Source organism: Erpetoichthys calabaricus, chromosome 7, assembly GCF_900747795.2.
Source record: "Erpetoichthys calabaricus chromosome 7, fErpCal1.3, whole genome shotgun sequence".
Classification (NCBI taxonomy): Eukaryota; Metazoa; Chordata; class Cladistia; order Polypteriformes; family Polypteridae; genus Erpetoichthys; species Erpetoichthys calabaricus.
The window spans coordinates 117,328,982-117,336,183 of record NC_041400.2 but is presented as its reverse complement, the minus strand read 5'-3'; the positions used below and the strand labels follow the sequence as shown (position 1 = coordinate 117,336,183).

Genomic DNA, 7,202 nt, shown 5'->3' with positions numbered 1-7,202 from the left:
AAAGTTAAAAAAAACTGACATTATAAAAATTATTTTACTCATTTTAAAGAATACCATAAAGAATTTGAACTGATTTTCTAAGGAGGGTTGCTGCATTGTGGCCATTGTTATTTGGATAGTTTTCAGCTTCCTTAATCCTAAAATGAACTAAACAGGTTTGATAAAGCCATATGCTCATATACACATAATTTAAAACTGCCAAAAAGACGTCTTTTGGATGTGGGCGGTAAATCCATAGAAAAGCTCATACAAGCTATGATTCCCCCTTCTTGTGCCCAGATAGAATGGACCAAGATGGGTAATGAATGAGGACTTAAACACATAAAATGTTATTGTAAGAAGTACTTAGTGCTTTTATTCACAAACAGTGTCAACACAATAAATTAAGTACTTTGAAATCCTTCATCAAATAAATAAATAAATCACCCAATAAAAACAGAGCTCATGGAGGGTAAAATCACAATAAATAAGATCTGTATTTAAAACCACAGTCAAGAACAGTCCATAAAAGAATCACAAGCCTCAAGGGAACCTTCCATTTGTATGTCTCCTCTGCTCACCCTTAAGGTCTGCCCTCCAGCAAGCGTGGTCAAACTTCACTTCCACTACTGCCATCCAGCAGCATCCATGGGGTTCCCAGGAGCCCTACTCCCTTCCCCAACTGCCATCTCACAGCATCTGTGGGACCTCTTGAAACGGTTGGCCGCTTCTGGTCCCTGAATGCTCAGCAGGAGTTACCCTACACCTGGAGAGCCACTGCTCCCAAAAGGGTTTCTTCCCAGAATGCCATGCCTCGTCTCTGCTATACCGGCTCTGCTTTGGTTCTGACTTTTATTTTCACCAATCATCGCCTTCAACTTGATTTAACCTTTGTAACTTATTTCCATCTCTTTTTTTTCCTTCCTTGTTCTTTCCCAGGCTTTTTTTACACCTTGTGTGGTGCAGGTGTAAGATCACACTTGTATGTAAAAAGCAATCAGCTTGCCTCCCCATTGAAAACCCCCCAGGTTCATAACAGCTGAGCTGAGTTGCACTGTTTTTAACTAAAAACACACACCGCCACGGACTCCTTAAGCACTTTGAGTTACATCATTTGTATGAAAATGTGCTATATAAATAAATGTTGTTGTTGTTAATGCACTTCACCACATGGGCATGGACAGAATAAACAAACTCGATATACTTTAGGATTTGAATATAAGGCTTTGGAATTGTAAGCCTGTATCACATATTCTGTGCCATTGTAGTGATCACATTCATAGTAGACTTTAAAAAAATGAAAGAGAATAAAACTAATTTAATTTCAGTTAAATATTTATTACATTTTTAACTTACAAGTGTATATTGCATCTACAATTTGAATACATTCAAGTAGAAACTACATTACTGGCATAACGGAGGTTAAACAAATAGAAAAATAACATTGTGACATTAATTATATTCAGTAAATTATAACAACAAACTATAACATGAACTGTGTTCAGAGATTAAAAAAACAAACACACATATCCTATCATTTCTTTTGAATACTATTTCTTAATAATTACTACTCATCCATGTTCTGCCAGGTTACCACAAGCATGTGAGACATTTGCAGTAGTCCTGACGTCTTTTATACGTCTGCCAGTATAATGGTAAGTTTGTTCAATTCGGGTAGGAGGGAAAATTGCCTTACTTGTTCTTAAATCATTTGGAAGTATTCTTCCATCATTGCCCTTATTTTTTGGAGATGTTAATTCATGTAACTGTTTCTCATTATGTATTATATGTCCATGTATTCTATTTTCCTTGTGAAATTTTATCTGTACAAGCTCCCCTCTCAGTGACCAGGCTGAAGCTAATGAGCCTCTCCTAGGTCTGCTCTGCCTGCCACAGTATATATGATATCTCTGTGACACAGATCAGTCAAGTTTGGTAAAGGTATAGCTTTATCTATGCCACCATGCCACAGTTCATGATGACAGCAGCATCCCAGGAGTTAGTTATTAGATTTATGTGTCTGCCTTCCTGAGGACAGCTGGGCTGGACCCTAATCTCCATTTACAGCATTCTCCATTACTGATAAATAACACTGTTGATTCATTTAGATGTCAAAGAGAATTCAGAAGAAGAAAGTCTCAGAAACGTTTTGGAAAGAAATACTTGGGGATGATTACTCATGTTTAATGATTACATATTTTACGTTTTTTAGGTTTATTTAAAGGAAATATCCAATAAAAATGCATACATTTTTTATCCCATTTATTTATATTGCAGGGTTACAGGAACCCAAAACTTTTTCCATAAGCAATGCGAATAAGGCAAGATTCAGCTCTGGATGGCATGTCAGTCCATTATGGGGAACACTAAAATACACAGCTAGTAATTTAAATTTGCCTGTTAACCTCATTTTGTGATGTGGAAAGCAAAGACATGAAAAGAATGTTCAAACCCCATGCAAATAATGACCGGGATTCGAAATTATCTGAGCTCTGAAGGCATTAGGCATATGCAATGTGTCGTCTTTTGAGGGTATGATAGGAGTCAAGAAGAAACCGGGCCACCCCATTTACCTAAAAACACAAATGAACTGAAAATAACAAGGCAGAATAACAAAAGCAAACACAAGCTGTTGGCTGTGACTCTTAGGGCTCTGAAGACCTGTCCACCTTCAGGGTAGGAGCTCAGTAGCATGGGTAACTCATCTCCCGAATATGTCGCTACCTTCCAGGAGCGCCTTGTTTTTTGATCTTGGACTGAAAGGGGAGAGTTCAGTTGCTCTCAGTGGGCATCTTCCCTGAGCTGCAGATAGATAGATAGATAGATAGATAGATAGATAGATAGATAGATAGATAGATAGATAGATAGATAGATAGATAGATAGATAGATAGATAGATAGATAGATAGATAGATAGATAGATAGATAGATAGATAGATAGATAGATAGATAGATAGATAGATACTTTATTAATCCCAAGGGGAAATTCACATACTCCAGCAGCAGCATACTGATAAAAAAAACAATATTAAATTAAAGATTGATAATAATGCAGGTAAAAACAGACAGTAACTTTGTATAATGTTAACGTTTCTGTGTTGCTGACCACAATGTCAGACGTGCAGTTCCCAAGATGCACATACTGAGGTCTGTCTTTAAGATAGTCCACAATCCATGCCACCAGGTATGAATCTACTCCCATCTCTGTCAGCTTGTCCCTAAGGAGCAGAGGTTGGATTGTGCTGAAGGCACTAGAGAAGTCTACAAGCATAATTCTTACAGCACCACTGCCTCTGTCCAAGTGGGAGAGGGATCGGTGTAGCATATAGATGATGGCATCCTCCGCTCCCACCTTCTCCTGATATGCAAACTGCAGAGGGTCGAGGGCGTGTTGAACCTGTGGCCTCAGGTGGTGAAACAGCAGCCTCTCCATGGTTTTCATCACATGTGATGTCAGAGCAACAGGCCGAAAGTCATTCAGCTCACTAGGACGTGATACCTTTGGGACTGGGGTGATGCAAGATGTTTTCCAAAGCCTCGGGACTCTCCCCTGTTCCAGGCTCAGGTTGAAGATGCGCTGTAGAGGACCCCACAGCTCCGATGCACAGACCTTCAGCAGTCATAGAGATACTCCATCTGGACCCGCTGCTTTGCTGGCACGAAGTCTCCTCAGCTCTCTGCTCACCTGTACTGTTGTAATCATGGGTGGGGATGTCTCTCCTATGCTGGTATCAGCAGAAGGATGTGTGGAGGGTGCAATACTCCGAGGTGAGAGTGAGAGTGGGTTAGGGTGGTCAAACCTGTTAAAGAAGTTGTTCATTTGGTTTGCTCTCTTCATGTCTCTCTTGATGGTGGCACACCGCTTCGAGCTGCAGCCAGTGATGATCTTCATCCCATCCCACACTTCCTTCATGCTGTTATTCTGCAACTTCTGCTCCAGCTTTCTCCTGTACTGCTCCTTTCGCCGCCCTGAGCTGGACTCGGAGTTCCTTCTGCACGCACTTGAGCTCATGCTGATCACCACCTTTAAAAGCCCTTTTCTTCTGGTTCAAAAGGCCCTTGATGTCATTTGTAATCCATGGCTTGTTGTTAGCATAGCAGCGTACAGTTCTTACTGGAACTACAATGTCCATACAGAAGTTGATGTAGTCAGTAGTGCAGTCAACAACCTCCTCAATGTTCTCACTATGTGAACTTTGCAGGATATCCCAGTCTGTAGTTCCAAAGCATTCTTTCAGAGCCTTCTCCACCTTCGGGGACCACTTCCTGAATGAGCGTAATAAAACAGGAAAGAAGAGTCAGTGATTGCACCCCCCTATTATCTCAGGATGGTAGTGCTTACCTTTGACAAGCCCAGAAGGTGATTTTCTGATGCCCATGCATGACAAATAGCACAAGTATAGGCAGTGTGGATGGGGCAGGGTCACCAGTCACTGTGACTGCATGGTTGTTTATTCCATAAAGCTTTAATATATGTAGCATATATATGTGCTTAATGCATCTAAATGATGGTGGTCATTTTTTAATTAGATTTAATTTAATTTTACATGAGAGGAGAGCTAATGTATTTAGCTGCATTAAGGACCATCAATTTCTGGATACACCACTGGGCAGATGCTAACCATCACGGCTTCACCTTTCACCATTTGTTGATTTAAACATTACCGGTACTGTGACAGCCACCTGCAAAGCCTCATTGTCCAAAGCTACAATCCCTTTTTTTTATTAAATTATAATCTGCAATGTGGTGTAAAGCTCAAACTAAAACTTCTAAGATGGATTTTTTTTGAATTGCTGACAATAAACTGTTTTTTTCATTCACATTTCTAGTAAATCCGTGTTGTTTAAGAACAAAGTGTAATTAATGACACAAGATTAAGATAATGAACGCAGCTTCAGTTTTATAGTGCAAATGTGCCCGTAAATGTGATAGCAGCTTTATCTGACTCGTGCAGACGTATACTTTTTTTTTGTAAACATTGTCTTCCAGAAAATAAAATATTAACAAATTATTGCAAATATTTACTTGAAATAAAAAAATCATATGTCTGTCACATATCTATATTTTTGCCCCTTTGTACCAGGACAGATGTGGTATTTTGTGGCAATAACCTGCAGTAGTGATTTTTAGCGTGTGAATGAGATGTTTAATTTGTTTTGCTGAATAATAACCTGATATTATTTTCAACAGAAAACATGCTAGACAAATGTGTGTGTTGAGCACACTGTCATTCATTGTGACAGTCCTGTTGCTTTCCCCCTCCCCTTTAAGAACCAGCCTGCCTCTCTGATGTCTCTCTGAAGATGTTTTGCAAACAGACACGTTGGATTTTTTTTTTCCAAGTGAGAACCTGAAGTTGAAAGAAGCTCCTGCTCCTGCAACTGGGAACTGCTTGTGTATCCGAAGTAAATAAAAATCTACGGTTAGATATGCTGATCCTTATGTAGAATTCAGATTTAAAATTCGTATTAAGAAAAGCCAGCGTGTGCATTTTGTGTAACGACACTTTATGCCCTGCTTAGGCAATTGAATGACACAGATAACATTACTGGTGTTTTTTTGTTGTGGATTTGAATAGAAGAGGACCATTAAACTGGGGAGTGTGTACATTTAAGAAGAGCACAGTGAATGCCTCCAAAGTACCAAGCTTTACATCAGGTATGAACAGATAATTGTCCTTTATTTCTAATATATATATTATGTTATGTAGAAACAGTTTGGTATTAGTTGAAGTATTCTGGGTATCAAATGTTAATTTTGGATTTATTTATGTTTATCAATATGGTAGATTTATAATTTAAAGAGAAGATCCAGACAAGTCACAATAATTTTTTAAGGTTTTCTATGTTCTAGCATTATTTGACAATTCTTTAGTTTTGGATCAAGTAAATAATGGTGTAAGCAGATGTTAATTAGCTGCATATAACATAAAAAGTAACTGCCTAGTAATAATTTTATTATTGTCTTTATTATGTTTTTTTTATTCCTGCCACTGCAACCCTACCAAGCCATTATTTAGTTAAATTTCCTTCCACAGTGGGTTTTCTTTTATCCACAAACTTTGCAATTTCCAAAGATTTGTTCATTTTTGAGTAAAAACTGAAACACCGGCATCAAGTTTGCTGCTAAAGGCCATGTTCTTTATGACATTGACCATTTTCCATTAAATACAAAGAGCAGTTGATCTTTATGGACCAGGAATACATAAATGAGTGCATTAGACAAAAATCAATAGTCACATCTTGTAATAAGAGATTCAGAGTGGCACGTTTCAAAAGGGTCTAAATGACTATTGTCAAAGGTTGGGTGTATTTTTGAAATAACTTGTTCAAATCCCTTTCTGCAAGTCTATTACAAATTGCTACAATTTTTATTTTGGTCAAAATATAACAGATAAAATTATATAATGCATTCATAGTAATAGTATGTAATAAACTCTATTAATCACTTCAATTTTTCATTGCCAAACTGAAATTAATTGGCTAAAGAAATCAAGAGCTTTGATACTGTCCTTAACATTAAATTCATTAGTTTCTTTTGACTTGTTTAATATTATTTCAAATTATATTAGATCTAAAAGCAGGAGAGTTTTGCAAGTCTTTCAGAGTATGAAAACCATTTAATCAGAGAATTCGTTACATTTGTTTAATACTACTACCTTATCACTTAGCACACAAAAAAACAGCATAAAAATACATAAATTAAAATAAATTATAACAGGTACCTTTCTAATCAGCACCTAAGACAGACTTCAAGGGGTAGGAAGACTAATGTAAAGCTGGACAGTTGTGTGCTTAAGCTGTAAGCAGGCCATCTCAGGGCCATACGGAAAATAGTTTGTATTTTTTAATTTTTGCAAAAAAAAACAGTTTCTACTAAAAAATAGATACTGCATTTTATAATCATTGCAAATAGATGGAGCAAAACTGTCTTTAATAATGGGAACACTTTGCGATGCAGATTTATATCAGAAAGCTTGCTTTCATCATGGCCATTTCTGTCTGATTCTTTCTAATCAGCTCACGACTCAGATTTATTTATATCTAATATTTTTAATGGTATCATGCTGTTTTCAGTGTGACATTTTTTGGCAGGAGCAAAAAAGGATTTACATGGTAAACCCAAAGATGTTATTGACAATGTTGTTGATGAAAGGATAATCTGTGTTACTCAACTAAAATAAAAAAAAGGTTTTCAGGAGACAACAATTGACTCATCTCTGT

The 7,202-nt window shown here is 37.3% G+C and overlaps 1 protein-coding gene across 1 annotated transcript in view; it reads left to right on the top strand.

Moving 5' to 3' along the window:
* The first annotated feature begins 5,449 nt into the window (after nucleotides 1-5,449).
* The window catches only part of kcnn2 (potassium calcium-activated channel subfamily N member 2), a 387,629-nt gene continuing 385,876 nt past the window's right edge, over nucleotides 5,450-7,202 (top strand). Inside the window, exon 1 of the mRNA XM_051929490.1 lies at nucleotides 5,450-5,637. The gene's annotated coding sequence lies outside the window, so the exon portion shown is untranslated. The remainder of the gene's footprint in view (nucleotides 5,638-7,202) is intronic.